The sequence below is a fragment of the Schistocerca serialis genome, chromosome 10 (genome assembly GCF_023864345.2).
Source record: "Schistocerca serialis cubense isolate TAMUIC-IGC-003099 chromosome 10, iqSchSeri2.2, whole genome shotgun sequence".
NCBI lineage: Eukaryota > Metazoa > Arthropoda > Insecta > Orthoptera > Acrididae > Schistocerca > Schistocerca serialis.
Window position 1 is genome coordinate 172,081,262 of NC_064647.1, and position 13,133 is coordinate 172,094,394.

Consider the following 13,133-nt stretch of genomic DNA (forward strand, 5'->3'; position numbering starts at 1 on the left):
CGAGTAGTAAATAAGTTTAGCAGTACAAAGCAACGTTTTGTGACGTCTTCCGCAATATCGAGGAAGACACTGAAAGGTCAGGAATAAGTCATCACTTACAGTTAATATTCTAAATGTACAGTTGATAAGACGTCTTGCTCTATGCAGACGGCAATAAAACACTATTTTTCAATGATTTCTGCAAGGGCGCATCATGGTTGTGGAGTGCCTCATCTGCAAAACAACCAGAAAGGAAAAATTCTGGCTTTGTGGTCCCTGGCCGTGGCCACTAGGTGCTTCAAATATTTTGTTTGGAATGTTTCTTCCTGGAACTCCTTTCAGCTGCACTATTGTGGCCAGAGGTCTCTGCATGTAAGATAAATGCTATCATTATCTGCAAATCTGTTATCACATCATGAAGGCTTTTATCTACTACTTAACCATACGTTCTTGCATTCTCTCCGACAGCTGTAAAAGTATCTGCTATCCGTAGAACTGACTTATCAGTAGGCGGGCATTCCGCTATCCGATTGCTGTTGCAGACAGTGGTGGTAAGAATTGTGTTATACTTCCAGTCTTTTTAACGTCCGTGAGGCAAAGACCGAATTGGAATACTAACATTATTAGAGGCAAAAGCTGCCTCGTAGCAAATTTGGTGTATGAGGCCTGAAAGAAAAAATTTTAACAATATAAACTTTTGTTTCAGCATATTTAAGAGAAGTGGACTCTTCATTACATGCACAACATTAACGTGCGTGTTAGCACTTTCAGGGAAGTGCAGAGCTGTTTCAGAAGCTACCAGCTACACAGGAAAAGCAAAGACGCCTGACTGCAAAAAACAGCACAGCAGCCATAAGTAACCTCACAGTGTGTAGTGTGAAGGATACAGATTCTGGATTGGAAAAGAATCGGGTCAGAGCGACCTGTGGAATAAGCACTAAGGTAAAACAATAAGAGCTTTTTATGTACTTTCAAAGCTGTTTGTGTTGCAAGTGTAGGAATGATGGAGCCTCCTGAGTTAGGAAGCCAAAATGCTTCGAAACGCGAATGCCTCCAGAAAAGTATTCTAGATAAATTTAAGAAATACTGAAAGTTTTACCTAGCCAGATCAGTTAATCCTTTAGATTTATCTGGTTATTGGAAAGAAGAGGAGAAGAAATAGATTATTAAGATGTATCTGAGTGGTGAAGATTTTACATGGGGTGGGGGGGGGGGGGGCAACTCAGAAAGCTGAGGAGTTTGAAGCTCAGTTTCTTCTGAAGTATTGGTTAAATGGTTGCCAGTAAGCTGTACTTAGGTATATTCGAACGCTATGGAGTACAAAGGTCTATATGGTGCATAATTTTTTCTAATAACATCTTTTCAGGGGTGCTTGGAGAGAGGAAATGTAAAACATGTTCAGATTTCTGTGTGCTTTCTGCATAGCAACGTCAGTGAAAGAATGATGGAGGAATGAAACAGTTCATGTCATATGCATTGTTGCAAAGCCTATTTACTTTGGGCCAGACATATTCATCCCTTTGAGAAAATTATTACTTTTATGTTACTTGTTTCTTTGATTCCTTTGCGTTCTGACAGATTTTGTTGCTGTTTCCATATGAAACTTTTGTTGGGAAAATGTGTCATTTGCTGGGTAAATATAACACATTGGTTGTGATAAGCACTTGCAAAAGTCATTATTACATTAATTCTTAGGCTGGTACAGATATTCTGAAATTATAAATGGGTTCAGGAGCTAATTATCTTCCAGAAATATAGTGTGGTACTCTTGCAACAGAATAAAAAGATTTTCTTATTTACCACTGTAATGGTGAACTTCCTGTGTGCAGATTTTATAGTAGAAAATTGGACACCTAGACGTCAAAGGATTATAGATGAAATCTTGTGAAAATTCTTGTTAATATTTAGCAAGGCATATACCGCAAAAACATCTGTAACTGACACATTACACCGAGTTCATTCTGTGCTAAGTGATGAAAGAAATTATAGATATTTTTCTTTGACCTGCTCAGTTTTCCAAGCTTAAATTGAAGAATAGTGCTGTTCGTATTATCCAGTACTGACGACTTATCTGCTAAATTATAGCGAATAGTATTCACTGCACTCGATCTGCAATTTGCTACTAATAAGAGAACATTCCAAAGTGTCAATAAATGATCTTTATTAATATTGTTATCCGTGTACAGGAGGCAAAATAGAGCAACAGGCATTTTTTGTGCCCACTTTCACTTTTAAGTGGTAAAACGCACCCCAAAAAGTAATTTGGCATTTTAAATTTAGCAGGACGACTTCAAAACTATGATGTAGAAAAAGGTTTCATATAAAAGCCGATAAGTAATTCATGCTCTTGAAAACTGCATAATTAACTTACTTATAATTTGAAATTATGCAGCATACTCCCAACAACATTAATTAATTTTGAAAAGTGAGAACATAGATAAAAGAAGCTTTCACGCCACATACATCTCTAGTTTCTGAAATACCATTTTTGGAAAATAAACTGTACACAGTTCATTACTACGTCGTCTATTTATTTTACTAATAGTTGTTTTATGTTTAAAATTGTTATTTTAAGTTTTGCATTCATGGCTTCTTTTGTCTTTTAGCTTACAATTTCACATACCGGTACATGTATTTGTTTAAGTGGAAATAAGAAGTAGCTCTTTATTATGATAGAAAATAGTTACAGTAATGATAATCTGTAAGGAAGTACTCAAAACATATCGGTTTTTTACACCATGCACATAAAATTAACGAAATTTCTTCACGTAACATACATGAGGGAGAAGCCAGTATCAGACAAAATTTATCAGAATTTCAAATTGTCACAGGTAGTCCTCTAAACATCCTAATTTATATGAGGCATATGTAAGTACAGTGGTACATCTTGGCGAAGAGAATTGATTATGTACCAGTGACTGGAGCTTGATTGTGTTGTTTCTCAAGTGGAGACTAACATTATCCAGCACAACGAGATTTGAAAATCTTCTCACAGAGTTCCTCCATCATCGAAAGCCAAATTTGTTCTGCGGCTGTACCTGAACCATCGAGCCCTCTGGGATCACCAGGTGTTTCTTGCCCTTGGAGACACTGCTTGAAACGATTTTTTTCATAGTCTTAGAAAAAGCTAATGGTGAGTTTGAACCTAGAATTTAAGAATCTCTTTTTGAAGCCCTACATGTCCTTGTGATAGCATCGAAATCTGGTAGACAAACGTCTAGCCAGATCAAAAGGTATTTAAAAGATGTCTTCTTTCCCAGTGAGGGAGAAATATCTGTATTATTTTTAGGTTCTTCCGGTGGTTAGTGTGAAAGGATCGTTTGGACCATCGTACCTGAGGACAAGGAACTTGTTTATCTGGTGATCCCAAAGGGCTCGGCTGCACAGGTACAGCCATGGGAGGTATACGGCTTTCAGTGTTGGAAGAACCTTGTGAGAAGACTTCCAGATCACGTTCTATTGAATAATTATGAGGTAAATCTCCACTTGAGGAACAACACAATCAAGCTGCAGTCACTAGTACATAATCAATTCTCTTCGCCACAGCTGACTAAGATACTGAAATATGCCTGATACACATCAGTATGTTTAGACCGTGCCAGTTTCAAACCCTGCTCAATTTTGTTTCATATTGTCTTTCCCATCGTGCATACTACATGAACACAACTCGTTAATTTCATGTGGATGGTCTAAAACACCGTTAGATTAGCAGCGCGGCGAGCTGTATCTTGTTGCTGACAATGGTGTATCTTGATGTTGGCGAATTCATACAGTCGCTTATATGCTGCTACGTCGTTGGATGCTAAGAAGGTTTGGAGACTGCTTGGGAACTGATGACCAAGAGTCCAAAGATTACTTGCAAGTACTTCAATGTGATAACGGGTTCCAAGGAAACTGTACGAATATACGGTCTGAATTTTCTTCCTCTCCGCAAATAGAGGGTAGAGCTGAGGTTGGACCGGCAGTGTTCGTTGAAGTCCCTGTATTTCAGTTTCAGCCATGTTATAACTGTCGTGAAGCACTTTGATAGTTGTGTCTTATTATACGATGGTACTCTTGGAAGAAAAAATGTGCCACGCTTTATAATTTTGCGTGTCACGCTTTCCCTGCAGCCACGCTACTCTCCTCTATATCATTCCAGTTTGAGGATATGTACCACCCAAGCGAGTGCCTTAGCGTAATTTGATCTCGGTCGGTTTATTACTGCATCTCACATCACGGCAAAAACAGTGAGACAACTCAAAGGTACACTACTTGAGATAAATCGACGTAAATAATCCCATAAAACTTACACTGGACTACTAAAATGGTCTAATATGGACATATAGTTATGTTCTCACGAAAAGTGAGGTGTTATCTGGTAATTATTAATTGATTATTTGAGTTGTGTCACTTTTCTTGATTCTGTTACTACACATCAAGTAATATTTTTGCCAGTTTTTCATCACAAATAATACAATTTTTATTTATTTATTTATTTATTTTTTAAGTTGCAGTATTATAATGCGACATTGGAACCTTGATCAGGCAAAATTAGTACTTAAATTAAATTGAAAAATGTAAAAGATGTTGAAATTGTTGTATTAGGAAAATTGTAATTTATGAAAATTAATACAACTTCATAAGGAACATCAATAGGGTACAATTTAAGGAACACAATTTACGAAAACATAGAATCATAAATGGGCTTATATAATGTAGGAATACTTTTCGCTCCATGGTCAATCCAGCTGTCAAAAGTATTTCACGAAAATATTCTATACAAATTGATTAATGATTTACCAACAGACAGTCGACAGTTTACTTATTGATGCAGTATTGATATCTGCTCCAACTAGATGTAAGTATACAGGGTGTTACAAAAAGGTACGGCCAAACTTTCAGGAAACATTCCTCACACACAAATAAAGAAAAGATGTTATGTGGACATGTGTCCGGAAACGCTTAATTTCCATGTTAGAGCTCATTTTAGTTTCGTCAGTATGTACTGTACTTCCTCGATTCACCGCCAGTTGGCCCAATTGAAGGAAGGTAATGTTGACTTCGGTGCTTGTGTTGACATGCGACTCATTGCTCTACAGTACTAGCATCAAGCACATCAGTATGTAGCATCAACAGGTTAGTGTTCATCACGAACGTGGTTTTGCAGTTAGTGCAATGATTACAAATGCGGAGTTGGCAGATGCCCATTTGATGTATGGATTAGCACGGGGCAATAGCCGTGGCGCGGTACGTTTGTATCGAGACAGATTTCTAGAACGAAGGTGTCCCGACAGGAAGACGTTCGAAGCAATTGATCGGCGTCGTAGGGAGCACGGGACATTCCAGCCTATGACTCGCGACTGGGGAAGACCTAGAACGACGAGGACACCTGCAATGGACGAGGCAATTCTTCGTGCAGTTGACAATAACCCTAATGTCAGCGTCAGAGAAGTTGCTGCTGTACAAGGTAACGTTGACCACGTCACTGTATGGAGAGTGCTAGGGGAGAACCAGTTATTTCCGTACCATGCACAGCGTGTACAGGCACTATCAGCAGTTGCTTGGCCTCCACGGGTACGCTTCTGCGAATGGTTCATCCAACAATGTGTCAATCCTCATTTCAGTGCAAATGTTCTCTTTACGGATGAGGCTTCATTCCAACGTGATCAAATTGTAACTTTTCACAATCAACATGTGTGGGCTGACGAGAATTCGCACGTAATTGTGCAATCACGTCATCAACACAGATTTTCTGTGAACGTTTGGGCAGGCATTGTTGGTGATGTCTTGATTGGGCCCCATGTTCTTCCACCTACGCTCAATGGAGCACGTTATCATGATTTCATACGGGATACTTTACCTGTGCTGCTAGAACATGTGCCTTTACAAGTACGACACAACATGTGGTTCATGCACGATGGAGCTCCTGCACATTTCAGTCGAAGTATTCGCACGCTTCTCAACAACACATTCGGTGACCGATGGATTGGTAGAGGCGGACCAATTCCATGGCCTCCACGCTCTCCTGACTTCAACCCTCTTGACTTTCATTTATGGGGGCATTTGAAAACTCTTGTCTACGCAACCGCGGTACCAAATGTAGAGACTCTTCGTGCTCGTATTGTGGACGGCTGTGATACAATACGCTATTCTCCAGAGCTGCATCAGCGCATCACGGATTCCATGCGACGGGGGGTGGATGCATGTATCCTCGCTAACGGAGGACAATTTGAACATTTCCTGTAACAAAGTGTTTGAAGTCATGCTGGTACGTTCTGTTGCTGTGTGTTTCCATTCCATGATTAATGTGATTTGAAGAGAAGTAATAAAATGAGCTCTAACATGGAATGCAAGCGTTTCCGGACACATGTCCACATAACATATTTTCTTTCTTTGTGTGTGAGAAATGTTTCCTGAAAGTTTGGCGGTACCTTTTTGTAACACACTGTATACAGTATGTATATGCTGTTACTGTTGTGACCACACACAGCTTTCCACAATGCCGCCAGCTATGAGAGAATCTGCAATCTTGACAGTTTTGCCCACCTGAAGATGCGGAGATAAGCTGATGTCGTTCCCGTCACGGTGGAATGAGTTCAGAATGATTTCGTTATGCTGCTCTTCCACTGTGTTCTGTGAAACCACGCACGAGGTGCATAGAGGCGAACTCTTCGCGACTGCTCTGTATCACTGTCAATGCACCACCAATACTGCCGGGTAAAGAAATTCAAGACAGGACCGAGCAGTACTGAAACCAAGCTCAAAAGCAAAGAGTAAAGTGGACATCACCGTCGTCAACAGAATGTTCCCTGAGTGAATGGGACAAGTTTGTTTCCAAAAAATGGACACAGCACGTACGCATGATAGGTATTTTCAGTGCAATTAAATATACTGGCTTTGAGAGTATTGCTGACTGAGACATTGTACTCAACAATATTACATCATTATTTACGTCATTTTCATACAAATAATTGTAGTATGTATTTAGGTTGGTTAGTACCTTGGCACAAGCAAGTCATTAATGTTTATTTTCCCCTGGCAGGTCAGGTACTGAAGTCTGAACACATCAATGCAAAGCAGATAGCATATACTGACAGATATAGACCACTAGAGGCAGAGCTACAACCACGCAGAAAACATCAGGTAGTTAAATTAGGTGATGTGCTTGCAGAAAGAGTGCTAGATGCAGAGGAAAAACGAATTATGATACCGGCGATCACAGTTTATGTACTTAGAAGGTGGCTTGAAAAGTTCTCGGAACCGAATAGAAAAAAAGTTCTTACACCACTGAAACATTCTTTATTTTTCGATTTAATCTCCTTGCGAAAATGAGTTTCCTGCAGGCCTGAAAAATAGTTGTCAGTTTGCCGATAATACAAGTATAGCTATCACACCCAACAGACAAGAATTAACTGGTGAAATTGTAAACGATGTTTTTCAGAAAATCATTATGTGGTTCTCTGCAAATGGGCTCTCATTAAACTTTGACAAAACGCAATATATACAGTTCCACACAGTAAATGGAATGACCCCATTAATAAATATAGACTTCGATCAGAAATCGGTACTAAGGTAGAATATTCAAAATTTCTAGGTGTATGCATTGAAGAGGGGTTGAACTGGAAAAAAACACACTGAGGATCTGCTGAAACGTTTGAGTTCAGCTACTTACGCTATTAGGGTCATTGCAAATTTTGCCGATATACATCTGAGTAAATTAGCTTACCACGCCTATTTTCATTCTCTGCTTTCGTATGGCATCATATTCTGGGGTAACTCATCATTGAGTAAAAGAGTGTTCATTGCACAAAAGCGTGTAATCAGAATTATTGCTGGAGATCATCCAAGATCATCCTGCAGACACTTATTTAAAGAGCTAGAAATATTCACTTTAGCCTCACAATATATATATTCACTTATGAAATTTGTTATTAACAATCCAAACGAATTCAAAAGTAATAGCAGTGTACATGGCTACAACACTAGGAGAAAGGATGATCTTCTCTACTCAAGGTTAAATCTAACTTTGGCTCAGAGGGGGGTAAATTATGCTGCCACAAAAGTCTTTGGTCACTTATCTAATAGCATCAAAAGTCTGACAGATAGCCATATAGCATTTAAAAGGAAATTAAAAGAATTTCTTAATGGCAGCTCCTTCTACTCATTAGATGAATTTTTGGATATAGTAAGTGGGTAATTTCCCAGCCTCCATAAAAAAAATTGAGTGTCATGTAATATTTTGTTTAATGTATTATCTTGTATAGACACCTTTTGTTAACCTGACACGTTCCACATCATTACGAAGTGTCGTATTTCTGATCTATGGAACAAGTACTAATCTAATCTAATCTAATTCTTCGTTTGAAGTGAATCTTCGTCCACCAAGAAAAGTTTTCAGTTTTGGAAAGAGATGGAAGTCTGACGGAGCCATATCAAGTGGATAAGGCGGGTGTGGCAACAATTCATACCTTAATTCGTGTAATTTTGCCATGGTGACGGCGCATTTGCGCGGGCGCGTATTGTCTTGTCGCGGCATCCATCTTGCAGATAATTTTTTCATTTGTAATTCTTCAGTTAAAATGTGATATACCCTTTCAGATGAAATCTGTCAAGCGTGAGCAATTTCATGCACTTTCAATCGGCAATCCTCCAGGACCGTTTTGTGTACTTTTGCAATGATTTCTGGCAATGATTTCTGGAGTAGTGACACACTTGGCCGGCCACAGCACAGATCATCATCCAAGCTCTCCAGATCAAATTTAAATTCATTTGTCCACTTGGCAACAGTTGAGTATGAAGAAACCGAGTCCATAGTGTATTCTGGAAATCGGCATGAATGTCCTTTGCTTTCACACATTTCTTTACTGCTCGAATCTCGATTTTTTGCGTCCTCGCAAATCACTACGCGGGAACGAGAACAGAGTCAATTCGCCGCCACAGCTCTCTTCGAAGAGCACTGACGTGGCACGCAACAGTCCGATGAATATCACGTGAACGACTCGTCGCGCTAGCGCTGACGTCTAGTGGTGATTCCGCGAACTTTTCAAACCACCCTCGTATAGTGTTAACGCTTGCACACACACACACACACACACACACACACACACACACACACACACACACACACACTTATATATACTATTGTGTAAGTGTTTGACACTTGTTCATTCATAAACCCTTTTCTGTTTTCCAGAATGACCTCACTACAGGACATAGTAGCTGCAGTGGCGTCTGCTCATGATCGGTGAGTACTCAGTTTATTATTTAAATCACTCATAGAAGCTGCCTTGTACTTATAACAACTGGTTAATATTGCCAGACAAGCTTGGGACAGCACCCAAGAACATTATGTGGTGTCACCGCCAGACACCACACTTGCTAGGTGGTAGCCTTTAAATCGGCCGCGGTCCGTTAGTATACGTCGGACCCGCGTGTCGCCACTGTCAGTGATTGCAGACCGAGCGCCGCCACACGGCAGGTCTAGAGAGACGTCCTAGCACTCGCCCCAGTTGTACAGCCGACTTTGCTAGGAAAGGTTCACTGACAAATCCGCTCTCATTTGCCGAGACGATAGTTAGCATAGCCTTCAGCTACGTCATTTGCTACGACTTAGCAAGGCGCCATTATCAATAGATATTTAACATGTGATGCCTGTACCGTCAGACCGATGTTCTCTAATTATGGATTAAAGTTAAGTATTCTACCAGTTACCTCCTGTTTTGCTAGTCTTATTTCTCTGACCTGTTCCAGACCTCACGCCAGCCTGCGTGAGCTTAAACGCGTGCCTTTCGGCTACCGGTCATGGTGGATTGGCTGTCTGGCCAGTCCACTACACATTACAGGGTTATTACAAATGATTGAAGCGATTTCACAGCTCTACAATAACTTTATTATTTGAGATAGTTTCACAATGCTTTGCACACACATACAAAAACTCAAACAGCTTTTTTAGGCATTCACAAATGTTCGATATGTGCCCCTTTAGTGATTCGGCAGACATCAAGCCGATAATCAAGTTCCTCCCACACTCGGCGCAGCTTGTCCCCATCAATGAGTTCGAAAGCATCGTTGATGCGAGCTCGCAGTTCTGGCACGTTTCTTGGTAGAGGAGGTTTAAACACTGAATCTTTCACATAACCCCACAGAAAGAAATCGCATGGGGTTAAGTTGGGAGAGCGTGGAGGCCATGACATGAATTGCTGATCATGATCTCCACCACGACCGATCCATCGGTTTTCCAATCTCCTGTTTAAGAAATAGCGAACATCATGATGGAAGTGCGGTGGAGCACCATCCTGTTGAAAGATGAAGTCGGCGCCGTCGGTCTCCAGTTGTGCATGAGCCGTTTTTTTCGCAGAAGAAAAAGGGGCCGTAAACTTTAAACCGTGAGATTGCACAAAACACGTTAACTTTTGGTGAATTGCGAATTTGCTGCACGAATGCGTGAGGATTCTCTACCGCCCAGATTCGCACATTGTGTCTGTTCACTTCACCATTAAGAAAAAATGTTGCTTCATCACGGAAAACAAGTTTCGCACTGAACGCATCCTCTTCCATGAGCTGTTGTAACCGTGCCGAAAATTCAAAGTGTTTGACTTTGTCATCGGGTGTTAGGGCTTGTAGCAATTGTAAACGGTAAGGCATCTGCGTTAGCCTTTTCCGTAAGATTTTCCAAACCGTCGGCTGTGGTACGTTTAGCTCCCTGCTTGCTTTATTCGTCGACTTCCGCGGGCTACGCGTGAAACTTGCCCGCACGCGTTCAACCGTTTCTTCGCTCACTGCAGACCGACCCGTTGATTTCCCCTTACAGAGGCATCCAGAAGCTTTATCTGCGCATGCCATCGCCGAATGGAGTTAGCAGTTGGTGGATCTTTGTTGAACTTCGTCCTGAAGTGTCGTTGCACTGTTATGACTGACTGATGTGAGTGCATTTCAAGCACGACATACGTTTTCTCGGCTCCTGTCGCCATTTTGTCTCACTGCGCTCTCGAGCGCTCTGGCGGCAGAAACCTGAAGTGCGGCTTCAGCCGAACAAAACTTTATGAGTTTTTCTACGTATCTGTAGTGTGTCGTGACCATATGTCAATGAATGGAGCTACAGTGAATTTATGAAATAGCTTCAGTCATTTGTAATAGCCGTGTACTTACAAGGATGGGCTATGTTAGTCTCACTGACTGCACAATCATCCCTGTGAACAAATGTGGTACCAGAGTGTTGTGATGTTGGACCTGAATCAGAGACAGCCTTCTCAGATCCTGGTAGGAGAAGAAATTTTCATTGCAGGTCTTTTGTCAGTAGGGCGAGAACAGGTGATGACATAGAGCTTCTGACCACCAGACTTCCCTTCCTGGTTTGAAGCCCATACCTCCATACAGTGTCTGAGTGAGCGCACGTGACACAAAGGGGAACACAAAGTTCAGAAGCCGCCTTTGTGCCGGTCAAGAAGAGTAGGCACTGGCTTTCACTTTCCCTATTCTTCTCAGTGTGTTTGACTTTTAACGATAGAGGAAATAAGTAGCTCTTTTATCGTTATCTCTGCTTTGGCAAGGCCTTACCTCTTACAGCAGTCCTACTAAGTGGGAGAAATGTGCTTTCGTTTCAGGCAGTCTCAAAGACTGGCCACTGAGTGGATATTAGGAAATGTGTGCTCAATTGATTTCCAAATGACGTGTCTCACTCAGGAGCGTTATTTCCTTATGAACGAGCTATATGTCACAGTTCACATAGGAGGACTATTATTCTCTGGTCTCCATTATGTGGAACAATAGTAAATTTCCTCATATCATGATGTGGCTCCAATGTTACCATGATGCCTGTTGGGACCATACTTATTTGAAAGGTACATGAATTATAATTGCTATTTGAATGTGTTACAAACGTGGGTAATAACTGAACTTACAATCAAGGGAACTATTAGATTAGATTAGATTTACTTTCATTCCAATTGATCCGTAGTGAGGAGGTCCTCCAGGATGTGGAACGTGTCAGAAAAACAACAATACATGACAAATATTTACAACTAAAACAAATAAGCTAATGTACCATTCCACAGGTCCCAAGTGGAATGATCGTCATTTTTTAATGAACACTATATGAAAGAGTCATTTTACAAAAACTAATGCACTGAATTTAAAACAAAAAAGTTTATTTATTTATTTATAAGGTAATAAACATGTAATACAACTACTATAATACTTATTTACAATGAACACATCACTGCACTGAAATGGCGCAGATGTTAGATTGTACTTACACACACACACACACACACACACACATATTTACAATGAACACATTACTGCACTGAAATTGTGCAGAAGTTGGTTTTACTGAGAAATTCATCAATGGAGTAGTAGGAGTTGGCCACCAATAAATCCTTTAGGCTTCTCTTAAGGTGAATTTCATTGGTTGTTAAGCCTTTTATGGCTGCTGGCAAGTTACTGAAAGTTCCTGAATAATGCACACCTTTTTGTACAAGACTAAGTGACTTTAAATCCTTGTGAAGAATATTATTATTTCTAGTATTGATTCCTTTAATTGAGCTGTTGGTTTGAAAAAGTGATATATTTTTGTAATCACAAATTTCATTATGGAATAAATATATTGGGAATCAGTCGTTAGTATCCCTAGTTCCCTAAACAGGCTTCTGCAGGATGTTCTTGAGTTCACACCACATATAACTCTTACTGCAAGTTTTTGTGCCTAGAAAACTTTAGCTTGGCTTGATGAATTACCCAAAAAAATAATCCCATATGACGTTATGGAATGAAAGTAAGCATAGTATGCCAGCTTTTTCATTTTTATATCCCCTATGTCTGACAAAATTCGCATTGCAAACAGAGATTTGTTAAGACGTTTCAGCAGTTCTGTGGTGTGCTCCTCCCAATTGAATTTATTATCAAGCTGTAATCCCAAGAATTTAACACTGTCCACTTCTTCTATCTTCTTGTCATCGTATGTTAGACATATACTCATGAGACACCCCTTACAAATTCTGAACTGCATATAGTGTGTTTTTTCAAAGTTTAGTGACAAAGAATTGGCTAGGAACCAGTGATTAATGTCCACAAATATTTTATTAGCTGATCTTTCTAAGACTACACTTGATTTGCTATTTACTGCAATGTTTGTATCATCCGCAAACAAAACGAACTTGGCATCTGGTAATGTT

The 13,133-nt window shown here is 40.2% G+C and overlaps 1 non-coding gene across 1 annotated transcript; it reads right to left on the bottom strand.

The window, feature by feature from the left end:
• Positions 1-4,043: 4,043 nt before the first annotated feature.
• Positions 4,044-4,150, bottom strand: LOC126425542 (U6 spliceosomal RNA). The gene has a single exon (XR_007576376.1). It is a non-coding gene; the product is annotated as a U6 spliceosomal RNA (small nuclear RNA).
• Between the last annotated feature and the right edge of the window lie 8,983 nt (positions 4,151-13,133).